The sequence below is a fragment of the Brachypodium distachyon genome, chromosome 4 (assembly GCF_000005505.3).
Source record: "Brachypodium distachyon strain Bd21 chromosome 4, Brachypodium_distachyon_v3.0, whole genome shotgun sequence".
In the NCBI taxonomy this organism is placed as follows: domain Eukaryota; kingdom Viridiplantae; phylum Streptophyta; class Magnoliopsida; order Poales; family Poaceae; genus Brachypodium; species Brachypodium distachyon.
In genome coordinates this window covers 9,652,227-9,677,124 of record NC_016134.3, presented here as the reverse complement: position 1 = coordinate 9,677,124, position 24,898 = coordinate 9,652,227, and the positions used below count along the sequence as shown (strand labels likewise).

The following is a 24,898-nucleotide window of genomic DNA, read 5'->3' as shown; positions in this document are numbered from 1 at the left end:
TCGTCTCTGTTTGTCCAAGATGCACGGAGGGCTCTTTTTGTTTATTTGGTGTATGTTCCATTTCTTCCGGATTGTTCTGCAGTCTGAGGAGGCAGACCTGCACGTCGAATGATCATCGATAGCAACATCTGCTTGATGCATTCGCCCATCCATTTCTGAAAGCATACCAGAGATTCTTACGATAGCACCCTGTCCTACAAAAATATGTAAATCCTGTATACATACAAAAGACACAGTTCTTCGGTCCATTCAAGGTTCAGGTTTCTTGTGAAGATTGGATGGCACGGTAAGAGTTATTTTCTGAAGATGTTATGACAAGCAGTGGATGAGCTGAAGAATGAATGAGCATCAGAAATCCAGCATGGCAGAGCGAGAAATTCTCTTTCAGATCTTGGTCCATCTGGTCTGGACTCACCGTTGGATCACAGGCGAGCTGCCCTGATTGAGCATAAAAGGAGGGGGGAGTTTGAGACAAGCTGCTGCTGCTGCTGTCCGCTGTCGAAGCCAGAATAGCCCAAGGACGACGACGGCCGGACGGTTTCTTCGCCGGAAGACGCCAGACCTCGCCGGTGTGCCCCGCCGCTAGGGATTTTCGGATGCTGCAAGATGGTCTGCTCCCGCCCTATCCTGGATGCTCCCGCTCCCGCTCCCGCTCTACCTGGGGTCTTTCGGGATGCTCCGTCCCGGAAAAAAGGAAGGAAGGAAACTAATTTCTGCTGGGGCTCTCCGCATGCCGCAAGATCAATCAGTATAGCCTGGATCTGCATCTGGATGCAGCGAGAGAACCTGCTCCTGCTCGAGATCGGTGTAAGTTCGTCGTTGCTTCCCTGCTCTCACTACAGTCTCAAGTTAGCTACTAATTAAGTTTGTCGTCGCTTCCTGCTGTTAATTTGGCCGTGGCTGCTTACCAATTGCGCAAGTTCCATAAGATCAATTTGGACCCGTCATGTGTGATTGTTTCCCTAGCAACGAACGCTGAAAGCACGAGAAATGCAGCAGCTTATGCCCTTAAGGTGTTTGTGAATATGTCAGGCTGGGAAGAACATGGTTTCTGTAGACTGAGCAGAGTCGTGTTTATTTTGTTGCATTTCTAGACATTTTTTATAAGGCATGGTGTCAAGACTCACTTCATATACCGGTGTTATTGATTGCACTGAGAGGAGCCTTTACAATGAAATAGTTTTTATTCATGAATCATTGGCTTTACCACTCCATCGCTCCATCGTCTGGTTCATATGGGAACTTCTTGTTCATTTCCTCGTGTTACCCACTCGACATGTGGTCATCATTATTTTGAGACCATGCCTACTCAGTCTTTCGATTAGGTCTACAACAGCTAACCAAGGCATTTAATAAAACCAATTCACCTTATTTTTCTCATGCCAACATTGCTAGTTTATCGCATTTATTTAAGACACTGCAGGAGGGAGTTGCTGGCTTATTGTCCTCATTTACATATTTAATTTACATCAATTAGTTTAATTCCAGGAATTTTTAAATTGTGCAACTTGCCTAGATGATTAGGGGAGACAGCTCTCGAGCAGATAAACATATGAAACTGCTAACTTGTCTTGCCTGCATGCAGGTTCTGGTGATTATCATTCATTGCTGACAATATTGTATACCCATTCAGTTTCTAACATTTTGCATCCATTCCATTCTCGTTGGGTATCTGGTAAACTCTTGAGCAGATAAACCGATGAGTTTGTTGTTAAGACAACAGATGATTAGGAGAGACTGCCATCGCCGCCGCAGTCGGTACAGGAGACTGTCGATCGGTTCTCGAATCTCGAACAGCGGCCGGTACGCCATGCTCTAGCCTGGATGCAACAAACCCTCCCTCTGATCTTGAGAGGCATGGATGACAGTTTTGTTTATTTTGCTGCATTTCTAGACATTTTTTATAAGGCATGGTGTCAACACTCACTTCATATACAGGTCTTATTGATTGCACTGAGAGGAGCCTTTACAATGAAATACTCCCCCTAATCCTAAATTCTTGACTCAAATTTGTCTAAATATGGACATATGTATCTATTCTTAAAAAACATCTAGATGCACGTAATATTTCGACAACAATTTAGGAGTATTTTTTATTCATGAACCATTGGCTTACCACTCCATCGCCTCATCGTCTGGTTCATATGGGAACTTCTTGTTCATTTCCTCGTGCCACCTACTCGACGTGTGGTCATCAATATTTTGAGAGTAAATTTCAAGGAACCACAATTCTTGAGGCAGTCTTATTAACGGACCACACATTTTGCTAATTTGTCGAGAAAACCACACTTCTTCGGGCTAATTGTCTCACGTTGCCCAAATTTGAGGATTAAACCGTTTTAACAGATTTCCTTACATGCGGGGCCCACTGTCAGTTGCCACGTTGGACACAAACCCAACGGGGGGAGCAAAGGGCACTTGCGGGGCGCTCGCAAAGCGAGATTGGTGTTGAGCGTGCGTGACTTGGAGAACGCCTTGCGGCGGAAGCCCTCAATAAGGATGATACCAAGGAGCTTCATGGGCGATCGCGGCGAGCGCCAGCGGAGGCAATACCATTAAATCTTTAATTGCGGCGAGGGTTCCCCACGGTCGGCGTCACTGTTGTTGTTCTCGACAACAATTAGAGTAAGGAGTGCCAATGCTCGATGGCACAAGTGCGGGTATAAAAGTAGGATGTGTACAACGGCTTTATAGCGAAGGTCGCCGTACACTTGGACAAATTGACACGTCGATATTTTTTGAATAGGTTCGGTCGACCCTGCGGGTACGACTTCATCCTATGTTAGGAAAGGCTTCGAGGGGGTTGTTAGCCAGGTGCTTGGGCCGAGCGGATCTTCCCAAGTCACCTTTAGCGAGAGATTCGTCGGGGCCGCCTCGTACTTGGACCGAACGCGTCTTTCCAAGTATCAAGGTTAGGATATCGTCGGAACTCTAACCCAACCCCTTCTCCTTCGAGCCCGTGCTAACCAAGGTTAGCTCGGAGCCTTGAAACTAGAGTCCCCTAGAAGACTTCCTCAAGGCCGGTCGACTTTCAGTCCAGAGCGGCGCTCGAGAGCAAACCTTAGAGGGAGCACTATACCCCTCTCCCCTTGAGTTTATTCAAGTCCATTGCTTTTGTGTGCACCATGTGGGGGAAAGTGAAGGTTAGTCCATGGTCCACCATGGACCAAAAGCCTCATCCCCACACCTTTCTTGCCCCCGACTCTAGTTCATTTCACCCTTTGACCATTGCTTGAGAGGCTTGACTTGTTGACTTGTCTTCCTTTACCACGTAGAACTGACTGTGCCACACGGACATCTTGACTCACGCTTGGGAAATGTTGACTTAGTCGTGGCCACGTAGGATTTACGGCCCGGCCCATATAAGGGATTTATTTTACTACAACAAAAGATAAGGAGCAAACTGAAGTCTTACTTAAATCTTTCACAACTCATTTTTAGCTTTCAAATAATTTTTGCAAGACTAGACTCAACAACGTCCAAAGCAAGGTTTCCTAAAGTCAGTCCTGCTCTAATACCAACGCCGTCGGACCCGGAATTTGACACATACAAAGATTAAGAAGTGATTGATGACAAGCCAGGACTTCAACCCAAAGCGATCACAGTGCGGAAACTGTGCGGGGTGATATGGTTCTGAAGAGCTTGGAGCGTCAACCCAAAGCGATCACAGTTGTAAACTGTGCGGAGTGATATAGCTCCCTCTTCCACAAGTCAAGCAAAGCATCAACTCAAAGCGATCACAGTCGAAGGACGACCGTGCGGAGTGATATAGCTCCCAACCCCTTGACAGGTGGACTCGATTACACATCATCATGTCACAACTTAACTAAGCATTAACCAGACTCCGAACCCTACATACACCGCACGTGTTATAATCATACACGCAGCACGCACAACGTATGTCGCAAACAACAGGTATCACAACAGTAACTCCACGACAGAAACTGTAATATACCAAACAACTCTTAATCGAGCAAAGTTAACAACTTATTACATCGAGGATCTTACGACCAAGTTGCAACTCACACAACGGAAACAAATAGGTACCTTTGACAGGTACAAACTTAACAAAGGCCTTAAGAAGGCTTGAGGTTAAGCAGATGGCAACCACACCCTTCCCAGACCACTGTTGGGACTTCCAAGCTATATTCGTCGTTGATCTCCAGGAGGAAACATCCAAAGGATGCTCTTCGCTGAACCCAAATCATTATAATAAAGCAAGATGAGTACAAAAGTACTCCGCAAGACTTACGTCAACATAGTAATAGATGAAGGAGGTATCGACAAGGGCTTTATGTGGACTATTTGATGCACAAAGCTAGTTTTGACCCTTTTCAATAGACTACTAAGTTGAAAGCGACTACTGGGCAGTTTTGAAAGAGGATGAGAGAGCGAACTTTGAGTACTCTCTATCTTAACTGACACCACCCAAACAGTGCCACGAACACCCCCTCGTTCCAACCCCGAGGAAGCCATTCGTAGCGACACCCTGTTGTTATCCAGTTTTAGACTTTATTCAAGTTATCTAATTCAAGTACAGATCTCCAAGTCGTCCATAACCGAGGACGCGGCTATTCGAATAGATTGAACCCTGCAGGGGTGTATAACTTTACCCACACACGCCAACCGTCTGCCAATGCCGGTACTTGCAACACACTCAAAGTGTGTGTCAGAAGGAGGTTGTCCACGACTATTGCAATGCTTCGACCTAATCCATCAGCCACCTAATGGTCCGTTCTATAATCACGAGTCTGACAGTCCCTCGGACATGGTCCCAAAAGTTGTGTGCGGGGCAAGAAACCATTCTCCCGGAGAAGCCTTGCATAGCCACCCTTACTCACTCCCTTTCTCTTTTACTCTCATCAAGAAAGCTCGAACTAAATGTAGCTCATGGACCAAAAGTCTAGTCATGCTAGGTCGATGCGGGCCCCATAACCCAATGTGTGGTTCTTGGATCAGTGTAACCAGAAACCGGTCCTTAAACAACAAAGATGAGACAACCCACCACGCTCTCCAACATGGCCTCTCACCTAAGCTTTTAACTGTTCAGATTTACATGCCTCTGCCTTCTGACTGCCCTGTTACCCATCCTAGTCAAGTTTATCCACCACATAACTAGATTCATCAATCCAATTGATGTATCAACTCAATAAGTCTAAGCATGGCTAAGCATATAGCACATAAAATAAAGGCTTGCTAAACTACAACAAGCAATTCTAGCTAGTCATGCTGGGATGTGGAAGGTAACATGGCATTAAGGTTTCAGATAACAAGCTTATGCAAAGGATAGGCCTAACTCTCAATCTGACGGAAAATAACAATTGAATCGAATGCATCTATAACAATTGAAAGCAAATGTAATTTGAAAGTAACGGGATTCAACATGGTCAAAGGAGGGGGCTGCTTGCCTGATGTCCAGTGCTTTGGCACGGCCTCAGCACTGTTCAGCTCTTGCTTGGTACTCACATCATCTCCGGATCCTATCGCGAAGAAGCGAAAACACCGGAAAAGAAGCAGACATACAATTACTACTACTGCAGAAACACCAGCATGTTCATGACATGAAATGCATGACATGGCATTGTACATTCAAAAGAAAGACTAATGCACTTGGTTCCAAGTTAATCCGAGTACGAATGCCCAATATAGAGCATTTATAATAAACTCTGTTTGAATTTATAACGCAATTCTACTTGTTATTCAAACCTATAGCTTAACTATTCCTTTAACATGAATGCAACAGCTACCAACAGATAGATTGTCTTCTTGTGAGCATTTCTATAGGCAGCCCATATTTTTCTGAGTTCGGATGAATTTCCAATGAATTTTCTAAGCTAAAGTGCCATTAACTCTTTTCTGAAATTCCAGGTTATTTATTTCTTTTTAAACCCAACTTTTGTCATACACTAGGTAACTAGACCCAGTCCATGACAGGTGGGGTCAAGTTCGGGTTGACCAAGTCCACTGACAGTGGGACCCACTACAGGTTATTCATTTAACTTAATTCTCTTTAACTTAAGTGGGTCCCGCATGTCAGGGTTTTATTATTTTTCCAGAGAAACACAAGGTGGGGCTGACAGATGGGGTCAGGATTGCGGGTGGGGTCCACTGGACCGAGCACTGCTCTGGTGGGCTTCTTCCCACTGCCTCGCCGGAGCTTCGCTAGAGGGGCGCTGCGGTGCGGCTGGGGCTAGGTAGAGGCGAGCGGGGTGCTGCTGCTACCAAAGGGAGCAGCGCGGGCTGCTGCACGTCGCCGGAGGCGCGCCGGCTGCGGGCACAGGCGGTGCACGGGCAGGGAGCTACGGGGCACGAGAAGGGCTGGGACTAGGGGCAAACAAAGAGGAGCTCACCACGAAGCTTCTGCAGGGCTCGGACGGACTGGAGGAGCACCGCACGGTCGAGCTCGTCGGCGGCGGGCGGCGGCCGATGCAGAGGGACGGCGCGGGGACGGCTCGGGGCGACCGGGGCTCGATGAAGAGAACCAACAGGTTCTACACGTCTGCGCGGATCTAGGGAGGGTCTCGGTGAAGTCCGGGGATCACCGGCGGAGGAGATCGACACGGCGGCGGCGGGAGGCCGGAGTTGGAGAAGATGAGCTTGATGGCGGCGATTACCGGAGTTTGGGGACGATTCCTTCAGAACGGAGGATCACCGCGACGAGGCGGAGCTTTAGGGCAAGGTTACGCGGCCTGGGGAGGGCTACGACCACGGTGGCGCGAGGTGGCGGCGCGCGGACGTGCTCTGGACGCAGCGGCATGCTGCTCGCGTTCCGGCCTGCAGGAAGCACTCCAGGAGCTACGGCTTGCGACGCTAGGTGCGGCGCGGCTAGGAGGTCTCGTTGCATAGGTCTCGAGTTCGACGACGAGTTTCACGGCGTCGCCAAGGACGAGAGAAGAAGCAGCCAGGAAGAAGCTCGAGGACGATTTCGCCGCCCTCGGCGCGTCGAAGAGAGCACGGGTGAAGGGATAAGCTCAGGGACACTTAGGCGGTCGCTCTGGTGAAAGATCTGGCTTCGAGAGGCGTACGGCGGCGGCTTGGCGAGGACGTGGCTGGTCGGCCTGTGGCAACGCCACGCAGCTGTCTGCCTGGAGAGGAAAGCACTGACATGTGTGGTACGCATGTCAGTGAGAGGAGGAAAAGACAAGGGAGAGCTGGGCTGATGCTGTGCTGGCCGAACTGGGCCGGTTGGGCTGGGTTGGCCCAACTGAGGTAAGGGCTCTTTCCTTTTATATTTTCTTTGATGTTTCCTTTTGAATTCAAACAATTCAAAATTGTTTGAACGCTCAATCTTGCTTCAAAAATTCTGAAACTTTGCAGAGAGCTTTGTAACGGGAAAACAAAGCTTCCATAAAAATTCAGAGTCTTTGAAGGACACTCATCTTGAGTTGCAAGTGTGGAGTTGATTTCAAGCGTTTTAAACCGAGGTTTTAAATTCCCCTCATTTTCAGGTTTCAGCATAATGCGATGCGATGCTCATGATGCACATTACAACTCCTATTAACTAGTAGCTAAACTGGGGATGTTACAGCTGTGTACATCTTACTCCCTCTTTTTCACAAAGAATGGCGTTCACGTTTTTCTAGATCAAACTTTGACCAACGATTAAACAAAAGTACGTAGATTATATGTTACAAATTTTATATCGTTGGAAAGGTTTTTGAAATACGAATCCAATGATATAATTTTTATAGCAAATAACCCTCAAATAATTAGTTTAATTGTCGGTCAAAATAAAATCTTGAAATGCGTGCGTGCCATTTTTTGTGAAATGGAGGGAGTATTATGTAGAGGCTGTGGTTTATTCTTGTGATGTATCATCTTGATATGACAGCAAGTTTAATAAAGCTCCATTTTCAGAAGAAAAAAAAGAGTCATGGGAGTACTCTAAAATTGCAACTTGCACAAGTGACAAGGGAAAACCACATGTGAGTACTTCGGTGATGCCCATTGGCAGCCAAATGTACCTCAACTGTAAACAATCAAGAGAGTTGTAATTTTGTATGCAGGGAAGCTCAATGACGTCAAGTTCTTATTTTTTGCTGCATTTCTCGAATGAAAAATCCTGTAACTGATTAGTGGTGTTAATCTATGACAACACTGCAGGGGAATAATTGATGGTTTGTGCGCATCTTCAGCGACCAATGGACAAGGAGGTGGTGTTCCCTGGCAGGTGGACCAGGTGGCCACGGATGTGTTTACCCTTCATGGATGGCGGCATAGTCTCAGAATTGGCGCTTGACTACTTTGAGAGTTTTGGTGTTACACCTTCCTTTTAATCTTATGTTTGCTACAGTTTGGTTGGGCTGCGTGCATATTGTTCTGTAGTGGCTTGGGTTTATTCTTGTGATGTATGAGCTTGATACGACAACAAGTTTAATAAAGCTGGAGTTTCAGAAGAAAAAAAGAAGTGATGTGAGTACTCTAAAATTGCAACTTGCACAAGTGACCAAGGCAAAAACAAGCTTCACCCTATACTCCCAGATTAACTATGTATGCACGGAAGCTCGATGCCGTCGGATCACCCGACATATATTGATATGTGGCTCATCAAATTATCTACCTTCATGTATTCAGGTATATATTTTCTCGATGTTCAGCTTCTCTATTGCACTGGTAATTCCTGGCTTTGAAAGACTTGACTAGCTATAAAATCTGCAAATTATTTCTCAAAAGAAAAAAAACTGCAAATTCTGCACCTCACTGTAATGTAAGGATCTCCAGTATGTATGCAATTACTTCGCCCTCTACTCCCAGATTAACTATGGGTCATGCAGTGTTTTCTTTGACCAATAAAATGTTTAGGCTGGTTAAGGACCAGAGTAGTTCCGTCAAAAACAAAAAACTGCAACTTGCATTAAATAAAACGAGTGCTCAATTATGGAGGATGGAAGAGTCAGTCGTCATAGGAAATGGTTCTTCACTCATCAATCATTGACCAACCCATGTCTCTCTCTTCTGTACATGTACAAATCATATGGCAGAGCTTTTTTCTTTTCTTTCAAACTATTGCTAGTCTACAGCATTTGTTCAACACGCCATCGTCCATAGATGGGAGCGGTTGAACGGATCACACCGCCAAAGTGATCTTAGAAATATATTACATCTGTATGCTGATAGTGTGTACCCTGATAGCAGCATAGTACCGAGGCTCTGCAGCTTGTAAATCAATTGTTACATCAGATGAGAGCCAACACCAACCTCGTGATACATATTTTCAGTTACCTTGTAGACTATGTTGGCTAGTCTACAAAGTTTATGCCACTATAATGCAAGAGCGTGTGATCTTCTTCAGCTCCCAACTCAGTCTGAACATTCTGCCCATGCAATGTAAAACACTATCTCTGCATCCACTCTCTTTGGTAACCTGTACAATTGCTCATTAATCAATAAGTAGTTTGCTACCTTGGTATGTCTTAATTCATGCTTCCCTTTCATTTGCTCATGTGCACATGTGATGGAAGTTTCATGACCGTGTATGTTTTTTTTTGTGTGTGTGCTGATCATGCATCGAATTTGGTTTCTTTTTTGAGGGGCTGGGGGCAAGATGGATTAGCTAAAGTTAGTTTTGTAATTTGTGTTCCCGGTTTTGGGGATAGCATCAAACCATTTGTGAATCCATAACAGGGAGTTGGTGGTTTGTTACTATCACAAGGGACATTATATTCATTACCTATCTACATCCGAGTTCATTCAAAATTGCAACTTGCACAAATGACAGAGGAAAATAAAATAAAGCATGTGGTGCCAGCTCTGGTGATGTCCATTAGCAGCCAACGCATACGTCCCAAGAACTTAAACTGTAAAGGATTGTGGCTGTATTGCAATTATCAGAAGACTTGGTGTCCAGTCTTATTTCACATGCAGCCAGTACATAGTTTGACTAACCACTCCTTCCATCCTCCAGTTCATATGAGAACTTCTTCCTCATTTTGCCAGCTCATCGTTTTGTCTTTACCATCAGCACTACTTTGACTCAGTCTTATGAGCAAAGCATCTTAACAAAACCAATTCCCTATTTTTGTTGCATTTGTTGAAGACTCTACAGCAGGGAGTTGTTGGCTTGCAGCTGGCTAACAACATCCTGTGGGAACAATACTATTAGTGACCTTGTAGTCTACATATTTTATTCACGTGATGCAAAAGAAGGGTGCTTCAATAAGAACTTCTCTTTAGTTCTTTGTCATTCCCCTGCTCTTGCTTTCCTCTGGCGCTAGTTGGCTCTGGTAAGCTCCATGGCACAGTATTTTGCAACCAGAGCTCTCCACATTGTAGGTCACATTTTTTTTGGAATAGTATTGCGGGTGACTCGTTGGACGCTGATGCGTTTCTTTCTGGCATACTTGAAACTTAGAACTCAAAATTCGATTGGCACACTGAGATACAGAAATGGATAGACCCATCCATGAATTGTAGCCCAAAGTGCCATAAACAGATGGATTTTTCCTTCTGAGTGGACACCAATGCGTTTCTTTCTGGCAGGCTACATCCATGGTGAGTGGTGAGAACCATGATGGTGCCATGAGGGTGACAGTGAAATTCCTGCAGCAGCAATGATTCCTCGACGGTGCCTGTCCCGAAGCTTGACTCACTACGAGTCAACAGTCTCGTGGGATTGGTGTAGTTCCATTACTAACAGTGATGATGTTGAGAAAGGTTAAATATACGAGACAGTCATACTGTCAGTGCACAACCAAGCCAAGACAACAGAACAAAGTCAGGCAAGTCCGGAAATTACGTTTAGAGCACGGGCGACAGGTCGCCGGCTATGGTAGCCGCGCCTGCATCATCGGGATTGAGGCTTCTGGGCACCACCTCCCTGTATTTCCAATAGCCCATCAAGTATTCTGTCTGTATTTCAGCTCACCAACGGTCCGATGACCCATGTGATTCTGCATACCCCAACTTGGACCCTATGTCCAGGCAAGTCATACTTTTAGCACTGCAATAATGCAACTATGCAAGACCTTTCTTCATTTTGACTGCTACTTTCTCTGTTTCAATATATAAGTCGTATTGACCAAGAATTACTTACTCCCCGAACATGTGACTTATGTCATGCAAATCCATAAGTACTGCAATAATGCAAGACCTTCCTTCATTTTAATTGCTCCTAGCATCCAAGAGCTTCGCAATTCCTGTCCTTCCTTTGAACTTTGTCTGTGTTATATTAGGAGTGTAAACACCAACCAAGATGAGGCCTTTATACTGCAGACCCCCTTTAGGCCTTGTTTGGTGTTAGTGTAGTTTTTAGTCACTGGTGTTTTGGTATTTGAGGGTTTACCCAAAAGTCTCAAAAATCCAAAACACTAGTGTTTTTCTAAAACACACTAGTATGAGAAGTGTTTTAATTTGGTAAAAAAATGAAGTGTTTTGTGGAGGAAAACTAGGGATAATTCCCTCTAAATTCTTTCTACCAAACAACCATTTGAAGTTTCTAGTGTTTTTCATTTTGGGGTGGATAATACCCTAGAAAACACCCAAAAAACTCTAATACCAAATAAGGCCTTGCACTTTACACTGTTGATCTGCTTTGTCCTCTTTGGTCTACACTGCAATAATGCAATGTCTCTTCCGCACACCACACATGCTTGCAACAAGACTACAAGAGGAGGCCTCATCAACGAGTGCTAAGGATTCTCTGCTCTTCCTTTCTTCCTTTTCTTTTTCTTCAGTGTGATTTGCTGCTCCTGGATGTGGTAAGCTCATACCACAAGAATCGTTGATTTCTGTAGCTCTTTTTATATTCTTCAGTTTCTTCATGCACCGCCCATTTTGCTTCCAGTGATGAAGGTAAAGGAAGTTTGCACAGGATAACAACTTGGGTTCAGTTCAGTTCTGTTCTGCTTGACGGATCCTGTCGAGGAACTGAGAGAAATCCGCCATCCTAGTAAAGATCAGTACTTCCCTCAGTGAAGGACTCTGCGAGAGAAGGATGCCTCATTAGGATTTTGCAACTAGTAAGTTTCTCCAACCCTTCCCATCTCGGCAGAAATCCATTTCTGCAAGTCACGGGCCAGAGTCTTACTGAACGAAACATTGGCTGGTTTTACATGGTCTCCTTGCGGGATCTCGAGGTAAATACTCGATTAGATTGAACTTGGCAACGCTACTTGATTAGATCTACTGGTTTCAATGAACTGTCAGCGGGTTTTTTCTCTCACAAGTACCAACCCCACTGTACCGAGCATTAGTAGACTTTTTTATTTAGGTTCCCATTTCCCAGCCACTATTTCTCTGCTCTTGCTTTGCTAGGGTGTATTACTTGCTGCTGTTTGCTCTGGTAAGCTTCATGCCACACTAGCACCAGGAGATCAAGAGACAGTTGCAATTTCTTTCCTTCTATTTTATTGAGTTGGTGAACTTATCTCTGCTTTCCCTGCAGCATCGATATATTGTGTTCATTTCTGTTGGCTGGCTGGCAGAACTTGTCCTGCAGAGTGTTGCGGCAGGAAACAGTTGGTATTAACACATATCACCCTCCTTCTGCAGGCTGCTGTACTCATCAGTTGACCCGTATTCAGGTATGTTTTCTCAATGGTCTGTGTCTCTAATTCAGGCTGCAGTACCCGTAGGATTCTTCTAAGTGTGTGCAACTCGACTAGATGATTAGCAAAGACAAATCTCAAGCATTTACATGACCAGGTTTCACATTTGCTGATGGAAACTTGATGATACCTGCATTCTGGTCCCATTGATCATCATTCATCAACGCGGACCCAGCTATAGTTTCATGATCGGTGCAGTTGTTTGTTTTTGACCGAAAACTGTAGTAGAGCTTCATATCAGAACTTCTGTTCGTTTCTTCCTCATTTTCCCGGCTCAGCCTTTTGTCTTTACCATCAGCACTACTTTGACTCAGTCTTATGAGCAAAGCATCTTAACAAAACCAATTCCCTATTTTTATTGCATTTGTTGAAGACTCTACAGCAGGGAGTTGTTGGCTTGCAGCTGGCTAACAACATCGTGAGGGAACAATACTATTAGTGACCTTGTAGTCAACATATTTTATCCACGTGATGCAAGAGAAGGGTGCTTCAATAAGAATTTCTCTTTAGTTCTTTGTCATTCCCCTGCTCTTGCTTTCCTCTGGCGTTAGTTGGCTCTGGTAATCTCCATGGCAGAGTAATTTGCAACAAGAGATCACGAATTTTGATTCTTTCTTCTCTTCAGTTAATCATTGTATGCATGCTTAGTAAGTTTTGTGTCGGCAGCTTGTGTTCGTTCCTGTCGGCACGCTGATTGAAGTAATCATATGGGGTGTGGTGGAGGCAGGATCGGAGGCAGATCGTGCTAGCACGCACAGCACGCTAATCGCTTGACTGTAATCCAGGTGTGTTTTCTAAATGTTCAACATCTCTAATGCAGTGGCAATTCTTCTTTCATTTTCCTCTTCTGTTTTGATTAGCTGCCGCTTCTTGCTGCATAATATTGATCCAGTTTCTTTGTATTTGGGGATAGCAAATGGTTTAGGTATAACATCGGGTTGCAGGGCTAGATAAGCTTGCTTAAGACTCCGACCCATGCACCGGCAGAGCACCCGTGCGTCGTTGCCAATATCCCCACACATGATTCAAAAACTACAGTGGAAAACCGAAATCAGAGACCTGAGACCTGAAACTAAGACTAACCCAGATCGATACTTCAACTTTTGCACCAGTAGTTTGTTTGCCAAGTGACATGCGAGCATTGAATTGTTTGAGACATTTTCAGCCAGATTTTGAACCCGTTCGGTTTCACTCCCAGAGCTGGCAGAGCTGGATTCCGAAATTTCTACCTGCAGCAGAGGGTACCTCGCGGATTGCATGCTGTACGGAATGCTGCAATTCCAAGTAGCAGGCGCGAATTCTGGTTTTGACCCAGGCAAAATCATTCCACATTACATATTTTTTTGACGGGAAAACTGTAGGGAGGTTTCACAGGGCCTCCTTCAAGTATAATTTTGATGGTGTTGCGGAAATACACTCCTTCAAGTCATGGTCCCAAGTCTTAAAGAACTCATCTGAACAAAACTGTTGGCAGGATTCACATGGCCTCCTTGTGGGATCTCGAGGTGATTACTACTTGCTTAGATTAAGCCCAGCAACCAAGGTTAGATCTATGCAGCGTTCCTAGTTGAATTTTCTCACAAGAATCAATACCATTGCGCCGGGCATGCATTAGGAGACTCTGCTGTTTAGGTTCCCACTTTCCAGCCACTAATTCTCTGCTCTTGCTTTGCTCTGGTGTATTACTTGCTGCTGTTTGCTCTGGTAATCTCCACGCCACACTGGCATCAGGAGACCAAGAGATTGTTGCAATTTCTTTCTTTCTATTCTCTTGAGTTGATAAAACTTATGCCTACTTTTCCTGCAGCATTGGTACATTGTGTTCATTCCTGTTGGCAGGACACAGTTGGTATTAACACATATCGCTCTCCTTCAGCAGGCTGCAGTACTCTGACCAATTGACCTGTGTTCAGGTATGTTATTTCAATGTTCTGCATCTGTTTTCAGTGGTAATTCTTCTTTTGTTTTCCTCTGAGGTATCAATCGAACCAATTTTTTTTTGTTCTCCCCCCTTTCTGTAGGAACACATATCTATGGTTGTTCCTGGGTGACTGCCAGAAAACTTCTGTTACCTATTTTCCGTGCATTGATTTCCCCAACCAGCTCCATTTCACCCCCCCCTTTGGTTTCAGCACGGCTGAGATCTTAATGTAGCGATGGGTTGATCATCAGAGCAAGATGCACCTGCAAGATGGTTACAATTGATTTTTCTTATTGGCTGTTTATTTCTTGCTGGACGAAGTGCTTGTAAGGTAAGACATGTAATTTTAATTTAGGTCTTGAATCTTTGCTTCCACGAAGTGACTGAAATATGTAATCACAACTGGATAGCTAGTGCTAGACATTGATTCCATTGGTGACCGAGAAAATTTATCAGACAAGGAAGAGTTATGGCGACACCATTCATCATAGATAAAACTACAACTCTGAAGAACATTTTCTGCGGTTAGGGAATTTTTTTGATGTATTATAATTAGGATGGTTATAATTAGGATGCTAGGCAGCTTCCGATTTTTACATACACGATGTATTGCCCTTCTCTGCAGCTGAGTTGAGCAGACAAATAAACATTGTTATCATACTGAACCGGAATAGATGGTAGTTTTACATAGACAAATGTGTTTCCCACATTTTGTGGAAACTTACTAGTATGAGAAATCAATTACTATAAGTGATATCTGATGGAACAATACTGCAATAGAATAAATTATAACTTTGTGAAAACTACTTGTGGTTATGTATGTATGCTACCATGTAACTTTCCAAATACATGGTAATAAATCTCACTACGCAAATACACATTGAATAGGCAACCTGCTAGCTAACTCAGAGGAGTTGACCTTCAATACCTCACCATGCTATTGAAATTTGTCAAACACCAGGATGGACCTACCAGCATACATGCAAAGCAAATTATTGGGTTATCATAGCTGATAAGCTTCCGTATCTGAACATATTGAATATGTAAATCCAAAATAAATAGAGATATATGTAGATGTCTTTAACCATAATATAAATTTCATTTACATTGCATAGTTTTAAAACCATCTTAACATATATTATACATTTATTGGCAGCCAACAAAATTTGCAGTTTTCCGAAGTAAGCTGCACGCTTAGTGCTTCGGTGGATCTCCCTCCTCAAGTTCATCTGATGGCATCTGTATTAGATCCTTTGGTTGGATCATGCATCACAAAGTTGCAAGATATCATTGCAGAGAAGGCAGTGCTAATTCTTGATGTAAAAGAAGAACTAGAAAAAATGCAAGGAACAATGAGACAAATACGCTGCTTTCTTGATGATGCTGAGCAAAGGAGGATAAAGGAGTCAGCAGTTAACAATTGGCTTAGTGAGCTAAGAGATGCTATGTACGATGCTGTTGACATTGTTGACTCAGCTAGATTCGAAGGAAGCAAGTTACTGAAAGATCGCAAATCATCATCATCAAAAAACTCAACTGCAGGTTGTGGCATTTCGTTGTTATCTTGCTTTCCTGTTATTCAGAGGCGTCATGAAATTGCTGTTAAGATCAGAGACCTGAACGACAGAGTAGAGCAGCTATCAAAGCATGGAAACAGTTTTCTACATCCTGGTGTTGGACCTACTGGCCAAGGTTCAACATCCAAAGGGAGAGAAAATTCCAATCTTGTACAACCCAAACTTGTGGGAAAGGAGATTATGCATTCTAGCAAGAAATTGGTGGATTTAGTCCTTGCAGGGAAGGAACAAAAGGATTATAGGCTCGCTATTGTTGGAACTGGAGGAGTTGGTAAGACAACACTAGCTCAGAAAATATACAATGAGCAAAAAATTAAACCAGTCTTTGAGAAACAAGCATGGGTTTGTGTTTCTCAAGAGTGTAATGAAGTTAATCTTCTGAAGGAGATTCTCCGCAATATTGGAGTATATCAAGATCAAGGTGAAACCATAGCTGAACTCCAGAGAAAGATTGCAAAAACAATCGAAGGCAAGAGTTTCTTTCTTGTTCTTGATGATGTGTGGAAGTCTAGTGTGATTGATCTAATAGAGGCTCCAATATATGCCGCAGCTTCATCAGTTATTTTGGTAACCACACGAGATGATAGAATTGCAATGGATATCCATGCAGCGCATACCCATCGAGTTAATCTTTTGTCAGAAGAGGTTGGGTGGGAGCTACTTTGGAAGAGCATGAACATAGATGAAGAGAAAGAAGTGCAAAATCTGAGAAACACAGGCATTCAGATTATTAAAAAATGCGGCTACCTCCCCCTTGCAATCAAGGTCATAGCTCGTGTTTTGACAAGCAAAGATCAAACAGAGAACGAGTGGAAAAAGATTTTGAGCAAAATAAGTGCTTGGTCAGAACTTCACGATGATATAGAAGGAGCTTTATATCTGAGCTATAATGAGTTACCACATCATCTGAAGCAATGTTTCCTTTATTGTGCATTGTATCCTGAAGATTCTACCATCAAGCGTGATGACCTTGTCATGTTATGGGTTGCTGAAGGCTTCATAGAGGAGCAAGAAGGCCAACTACTAGAAGAAACAGGAGAAGAGTACTACTATGAGCTAATCCATAGGAATCTCCTCCAACCAGATGGTTCAACTTTTGACCATACTAACTGCAAAATGCATGACCTCTTAAGGCAGCTTGCTTGCTACTTATCAAGAGATGAATGTTTTACTGGAGACCCTGAATCATTAGAGGGTCAAAGCATGACTAAACTACGGCGCATTTCAGCTGTGACCAAGAAGGATATGTTAGTGTTCCCTACCATGGACAAGGAACATCTTAAAGTGAGGACTTTACTTAGAAAGTTCTATGGGGTCTCTCAAGGAGTTGATCATTCACTTTTCAAGAAGCTTTTGCTTCTTCGTGTTTTGGATCTGACTGGTTCGTCCATTCAAACAATTCCAGATTGCATTGCAAATTTAATCCATCTACGGTTGCTTGACCTCAATGGTACAGAAATATCCTGTCTTCCAGAGGTCATGGGCTCTCTCATAAACCTTCAGATATTGAACTTGCAAAGGTGTGATGCTCTACACAATCTTCCTTCGTCAATCACTCAGTTGTGCAACTTAAGGCGGCTTGGTCTGGAAGATACACCGATAAATCAGGTTCCAGAAGGGATAGGTAGATTGACATTCCTCAATGATTTGGAAGGATTTCCAATTGGTGGTGGAAGTGATATTGGTAAAACACAAGATGGATGGAAGTTGGAAGAGTTGGGGCATCTGTTGCAACTAAGGAGGCTTCATATGATCAAATTGGAAAGAGCATCACCACCTACTACAGATTCATTGTTAGTAGACAAAAAATATCTGAAACTTTTGAGTCTAAACTGCACAAAACATCCGGTTGAATCTTATTCAGAAGGAGATGTTGGCAATATTGAGAAGATCTTTGAGCAGCTTATCCCTCCACACAACCTGGAAGATCTTATTATTGCTGATTTCTTTGGTCGAAGGTTCCCCACCTGGCTTGGTACCACCCATTTAGTCTCAGTAAAACACTTGATCCTCATAGACTGCAATTCCTGTGTGCATCTTCCCCCACTCTGGCAACTACCAAACCTAAAATACCTAAGAATTGACGGAGCAGCAGCGGTTACCAAGATTGGGCCTGAATTCGTGGGCTGCAGGGGGGATAATCCCAGATCCACGGTGGCAGCTGCTTTCCCCAAACTTGAAACGTTGGTCATCGAGGATATGCCCAACTGGGAGGAGTGGTCCTTTGTTGAAGAAGGAGATGCAGCGGCAGCATCTATGGAAGGGGAAGAGGACGGATCTGCTGAGATTCGAAAAGGGGAAGCCCCGTCTCCAAGGGTGCAGGTGCTGCCACGCTTGAAGTGGTTGCGACTTGATGGCTGCCCCAAGCTGAGAGCTCTCCCACGACAGCTTGGACAGGAGGCCACCTGCTTGGAAGAGCTCGGATTGAGAGGAGCAAGCAGCTTGAAGGTGGTGGAGGACCTGCCTTTCCTCTCTGAGGCGCTTATTTGTGGATGTGATGGCCTGGAGAGAGTCTCGAACCTTCCAGTATTAAGGGAACTGTATGCGCAGGACTGCCCACACTTAAGGTGTGTCGACGGATTGGGTAATTTGCAGCAGCTGTGGTTGGATGATGATATGCAGGAGGTGTCTAAACTCTGGGTGCCGGGGCTTCAGCAAATTCGTGGTGAAGACCTAGATGTCTACACATGGTAGATGCCAACACAGACATGTACAAGGTACGATCACTGGTTGGACTTTTCTTTCCTTAATCACCTGTTAGGCTGTTACTCTATCCCGTACTGGGATTCATTCTTTCCGTGGTGAATTGCCAAGAAAAGAAATGTCAGGGTGATTTTATTGCTCTACAGATGCGAGGGTTCAGTTATGTTGAGCATGTTCACATAGTACCATTTTCTAAATAAAAAAAGATATATAGTTTCATATAGTGCATTCATGGGTTGGTTCTTTTATTTCCATATGGTCTGCTTATATCTTCATATAACATTTAGATGATACCAGTATCTCTTTGACGTGATCTTCTTACTTATGTTGCTTGTTTGTTTTGTAGGTTGCTAATTCAGAAGGCTTGTGGAACTGTAACTAGGTCAAGGACCCACTGGTGCAGTATGATGTGATATTCTTCTGGGAGGAAACAAAAAAAATCAGACAAAAAAAAGGAGAAAATTAAAAATATGAAAAAGGAAAAAAAAAAGAGAAAACAAAATTCAAAAAAGATGAAGAGAAAAACGAAAATCAGGCCTACAAAAAGAGATTGAAGATTCCTTTTAATTTCTTGTAATATTTGGTTATCTTTGTGAAAACACTTTGGACTTTTGTTTGTTTTTCATTGATAGGGTAGGCAACTCCGCCTATGTGACAACAAGTGTAATATGTTACATAGCCGGTCCCAAGCCCGGAGAAAGGAGGAGGGACCAAACGCACGTGTCAACAATCGACACAAACAGTGAAGCCCCTCAACATTCTTAAAGATGTCCATTAATTTAGCATCTTCTCGCATCTCCTTGTTATTGATCAAACTATCTCAGGCCTTGTGTTATTATTTGCTTGTCAAGATGCATTCTTATCAGGCCTTTGGTCAAAATAGTCGTGAATATATCTCTCTGTTTGTCCAAACATGTATTTCTTCTTTTCTTTTTGTTGCTAGGGTAAGTAACTCCGCCTATGTCATGATAAATGTAATATCTACGTTGCTTCCTAAGCCTGGAAAAGGAGGACTGACTATATCAAATCTTGGTTGTATCGAGACAGCGGAAGTACCCACTGAAGCATGTTTCGGTTTGAGCATTGCCGATAAAATTACGCAGTAGCTAATCCAATCGGCCGAGCAACTCCTTCGTACTGTTTCTGTAAAGATTAGATGGAACGGTAAGAATTGTCTTGTGTTCTGCGATGAGCAAGCAGTGGGAGGAGCTGAAGCCTGAAGGATGAAGCCATGAAGGGGAGATGATGCGTACAGGATGAGCAATTCAGCATGGCAACCAAACAGAACCAAAACAGTGTCTCTTCAGATATCGGTCCCCGGATGCCGCCGCAAGAGGGTCGCCGCGAGAAACCGTGCTCCTGGATGCCAGATAATCTCTGCAGGGGAGGCCGTAGCAAATCTTCTCTGGGGCTGCTGTCGAGTAATTTCTTTGTTCTGATGTGCGATAATTTCTTTCTTTGTTCGCAGGGTTAGGTTAATAATTTCGACAGATTCGGTATCATGTTGCTGTCATCGGCCTAGGGTTGAGTTGGTGTTGACTGCTTATCAGATGCACGAATTGCGTAAACAATGCTGATGGATTACGTTCTCTGACATTTTTTTATGAACTGATTAGTATAATGTATATCCATGACTCCACTGCAGGGGATTAAATTGGTGGCTTGTTGCTATCATGTACGGTGGGATTAGATTCATCGTGTGACAATTTGCAGCACCGAGTACTCTCAAAACTGCAACTTGCACAAGGGACTTGGGATGACCACATCGTCTCCTGGCCTTGGCGGTGCCTGTTAGCAGCCAATGCATATGCCGAGGAACGTCAACTCTAAACAAATTGAGACTGTATTGGATTTAGTCTCCATTAATCATTGTTTTATATATGCAGGCAATCTCAAAGAAATCGATTCACTTAACATATATTAGCACTCTGAACATATATTGGCTTATCAGTTATCAAGTACTCCCTACGATCCCTAATAAAAGTTGTACTAAATCAGTGACACTTATTATGGATCGGCCCCACATTCAGGTATATCCTTTTCTCTAGTGCAGTGGCGATTTTTGGCTTTCGAAGACTTGACTAGTTATAAAATCTGCAACTCTGCACGTCGCAGTGATGTAAAGATATCATGTATGTATGTCTCATCATCTGCAACTTGCCCTGTGTAGTTTCGGTTAAACATAATATCTGCAACTTCCATAAAATGGATATGCCTGTTTCTGGTTGTCTTGCTGACCATGCACTGTGTTCAATTGCTTCGTTTTGGGTAACAAATGCGTTAGGTAAATTTTTTCTAGTAATTTGTTTTTTCAATTTTCGGGCTAGCGTCGAATCATTTCTGACCAGACAGCAGGGAATTGGTGGTTTGTTACCATCACGAGGGGATTAAATTTATCGCCTATCTATGGACGAGCACATTCAAAATTGCAACTTGCACAGATGACAAAGGGAAAATAAAATAAAAAACATGTCGTGCCAGCTTTGGTGATGCGCATTTCTAGCCAATGCATACGCCCCGTGAATCTAAACTGCAAGCAATTGTCACTATTGGAATTATTATGAAGCATGGTGTCAAGACTCATTTCATATACATGTCTTATAGAATGCACTCAGAGGAGCCTTTGCAAATGAAATAATTTTTGCTCATGAATCATTCGCTTACCACTCCTCCCTCGTCTGGTTCATATGGGAACTTCTTGTTCATTTCCTCAGGTCACCCACTCGGAGTGTGGTCATCATTATTTTGAGACCATGCAAACTCACTCTTTCGATTAATGTACAATAGCTATCAAAGAATTTAACAAAATCAACCTTCTTTCTCTCACGCCATCATTGGTAGTTTCTTGCATTTATTTAAGACACTACGGAAGGAGCAGGTGGATTTTTGTCCTCATTTACATATTCAAATTACATCAATTAGTTTATCCCAGGATTTATTTTTAATTGTACAAGTTGCCTAGATGGTCAGTGGAGACAACTCTAAAGCAGATAAAAAGATGAGACTGCTAACTAGTCTTGCCTGCATGCTGTTCCGGATGATTAATGAATAATGGAGACTTGTAGACTGTCTAACTAGTTATACATAGTTTATGCAACCTCCCAGCCACTATTCATGAGATACAAGAAGATGGTGCTTCTTAACTTTCGCAGGGAAGAAGGTGATGCTTCAGTAGGAGCTGCTCTTTAGCTTTCAATGATTTCCTCTGTTTATGCATTCGTTCAGTTTGCAAAATTCTGCTTGTGCTTCACTCAGCTTCTGCATCCACTCTCTTCACTCTCTGGTAAGCTCAACTGTGCCCTCTAATTAACAGTTTACATATTTCATCCTCCTCATCTTGACCTTTCTTAAGTAATACCTTATTTGCACACACTGATTGCACAGATTCAGCACAAGTGTCATGATCGGCGCACTTGTTTGATTGTTTGTTGGACTGCTTAGCAAAGAGATCCTGTTGGGACTTGAGAGGGAACTTGATTTGTACGATCACATCTCACTCTTCCGCAGCAGTCTAACCTTATTCAATATTCAGGTATTTTCTCTAGTTCTGATAGCTCTGTTGGGTGATAATTTTTCTTCTATTCACTGAACCAGCTTTCTTTCAAGGGAAACATGTATTCACATTCTCCTTGTCCCTTTTTACATCAGCAGCAGTGAGGCTTTCTTTGGGTCACTGGCTGATACTCTTCTAAATCTCTTCGACACACTGGCCTATTCAACCAGTTACTTATCAATTATCATTTCCCCTTTGGCTTCGGCAATTGAGATCTTATTAAAGTAGTGATGGGCTGACCGAGATCAGAAAGTGGTGATTGGTTGGTAGCTTGATCTTACTATTGATTCTTGTTTCTTTCTTGCTGAAAGATTGGTTTGAAAGGTAAGATTTTTACTGTATTCCAGATCTTGCATCTCTGTTTGCATGACATTACTACAATGAAATATGGTACCATGACTATGCTAGCTTGTGAAAAGTTAACAGTTTGTGATCTAGAAATTTCATCATTATTGTAACTGAATATTGATGACTCAACTTTAGTAAGGCAAACCAAACGACACCTAGTTATGGAACAAAAATAACTTCAACACCTCGCTTTAGTATTGAAATTTCAGACGAACGGCCAAAGACCCAGTTATTTACAAAAGCCAAAGTAGCAAAAGAGGATAGTACTGAATCTATAAAACATCGATGTGGATCTTTTTCCTTGAACCGTTTTAAAAGGTTGATTGACTTGATTTATGGTATCTAGTGTATTAGCATGGGCATCTTTATCGGACAAAAAAAATTCACATGGAAGTGAAAGTACGTAATTGTAGAGCGAGGGAGGAGCTCACCTGCAACAGCAGCAGCAGCAGTCCTTCTCTTCTTGGTTCTCTCTCTGGCGGCTCCTCTCCTCAGGAGGCTCTCGTCTGCATCTTCTAGGGCAGGACAGCTACTAGATGAAATGGGCCACATGGGCCAGCAGAACATGGGCCTTCAGCCCAGTCACTATTCAACAGCAATTGACTGGTCTCACAGTTCTGAACACCATCTAGCCAAAACCCATAAACTTCAATATAGCCATTATTGAAGCTCTGTACGTCAAGTAGATTATTTATTTTATTCAAAATTTAAACGGACTTGCAACAGGTTTGTTATTTCTGGATTTCTGTTACAAGCATACGAATTTAGTGAACAATGTCTACTTCCCGAATCATCTTAACACATGTTCTGCATTCATTTCTAGCCAGCAAGTTAGCTACACTTCCAGGGAAATCGCTTTGTTGTGGATCAACCTCGTTAAGTTTGTGTGATGGCAACCATACTGGATTCTCTTGTTGGGTCATGTGCCAAAAAATTGCAAGATATCATTACAGAAGAGGCAGTTCTGATTCTAGGGGTAGAAGACGACCTCAGAGAGCTGCAGCGAACAATGACCCAAATATAATGCTTCCTTAATGACGCCCAGCAAAGGAGGACTGAAGAATCCGCGGTTAACAATTGGCTTGGTGAGCTGAGAGATGCTATGTATTATGCTGATGATATTATTGACCTGGCAAGATCTGAAGGAGGCAAGCTACTTGCTGAACATCCTTCATCAAGAAAGTCAACTTCATGTATTGGCATTTCATAGTTCACTTGCATTCCTAATGTTCAGAAGCGTCACAAGATTGCTGTTCAAATCAGAGACTTCAATGCTGAACTTGAGAGGATTTCAAAGATGGGTGAAAGATTTTTAAAGCTTCAGAATATGCAGCCTAAAGCGGAAGTTCAGGTAGCAAAGCAGAGTATGCAGCGAAGTAGCCTTGAGGAGCCTAATCTTGTGGGGAAGGATACTTTAGAAGCTTGCAGAAACATGGTGGATTTGGTCCTTGCTCATAAGGAGAACAAGACTTACAAGCTCGCAATTGTTGGAACAGGAGGAGTTGGAAAGACAACCCTTGCTCAGAAAATATATAATGATCAGAAAATACAAGGGAACTTCAACAAACAAGCATGGATTTGTGTTTCTAAGGATTACCCTGAAGTTGCTATATTGAAAGAAGTTCTCCGCAAAATTGGGGTACCTTATGACCAAGATGAAAATGCTGGAGAGCTCAGCCGCAAGCTTCAAGTGGCAATTGATAAGAAGAGTTTTTTCCTTGTGTTGGATGATGTCTGGCAGGCTGAGTCATGGATCGATGTACCGAGAACTCCATTACACGCTGCCACTACAGTAGTTGTTCTAGTGACAACTCGACATGATACAGTTGCACTGGCAATTGGGGCTGAACATATGCATCGTGTTGATCTGATGTCAATAGATGTTGGATGGGAGCTTCTTTGGAAGAGTATGAACATCAATGAAGTCAAAGGAGTGCAAAGCCTGCGGCATATAGGGATGGAGATTGTTCGTAAATGTGGTGGCCTCCCTCTTGCCATCAAAGTTATTGCTCCTATTCTAGCAACTAAGGAGAAAACTGAGAAGGGATGGAGAACGGTTATAAACAAAAGTTCTTGGTCTATGAGAAAGCTTCCCCCTGATCTTTCAGGTGCTTTGTATTTGAGTTATGATGAGCTACCACGGCATTTAAAGCAATGTTTGCTCTATTGCAGCTTATATCCAGAAGATAGTGAGATGTGGCGTGGAGATCTTACCAGGCTTTGGGTTGCTGAAGGTTTTATAGAAGAGCAA

At 43.2% G+C, this 24,898-nt stretch overlaps 3 long non-coding RNA genes and 1 other non-coding gene across 4 annotated transcripts; 2 read left to right on the top strand and 2 right to left on the bottom strand.

Annotated features, from left to right (window-relative positions):
* Positions 1 to 3,940: 3,940 nt before the first annotated feature.
* Positions 3,941 to 7,069, bottom strand: LOC112272351. Its single transcript, XR_002966016.1, has 2 exons — positions 6,351 to 7,069; positions 3,941 to 5,480 (listed from the first exon to the last, which is right to left on the bottom strand). It is a non-coding gene; the product is annotated as an uncharacterized LOC112272351 (long non-coding RNA).
* Positions 7,070 to 7,087: 18 nt separating this feature from the next.
* Positions 7,088 to 8,355, top strand: LOC112272352. The gene is made up of 3 exons (XR_002966017.1): positions 7,088 to 7,209; positions 7,318 to 7,925; positions 8,104 to 8,355. It is a non-coding gene; the product is annotated as an uncharacterized LOC112272352 (long non-coding RNA).
* A 10,038-nt stretch (positions 8,356 to 18,393) lies between these two features.
* On the top strand, positions 18,394 to 18,504 carry MIR7767 (microRNA MIR7767). The gene has a single exon (NR_127057.1). It is a non-coding gene; the product is annotated as a microRNA MIR7767 (primary transcript).
* Positions 18,505 to 21,625: 3,121 nt separating this feature from the next.
* On the bottom strand, positions 21,626 to 23,125 carry LOC112272349. Its single transcript, XR_002966014.1, has 2 exons — positions 23,079 to 23,125; positions 21,626 to 22,657 (listed from the first exon to the last, which is right to left on the bottom strand). It is a non-coding gene; the product is annotated as an uncharacterized LOC112272349 (long non-coding RNA).
* Between the last annotated feature and the right edge of the window lie 1,773 nt (positions 23,126 to 24,898).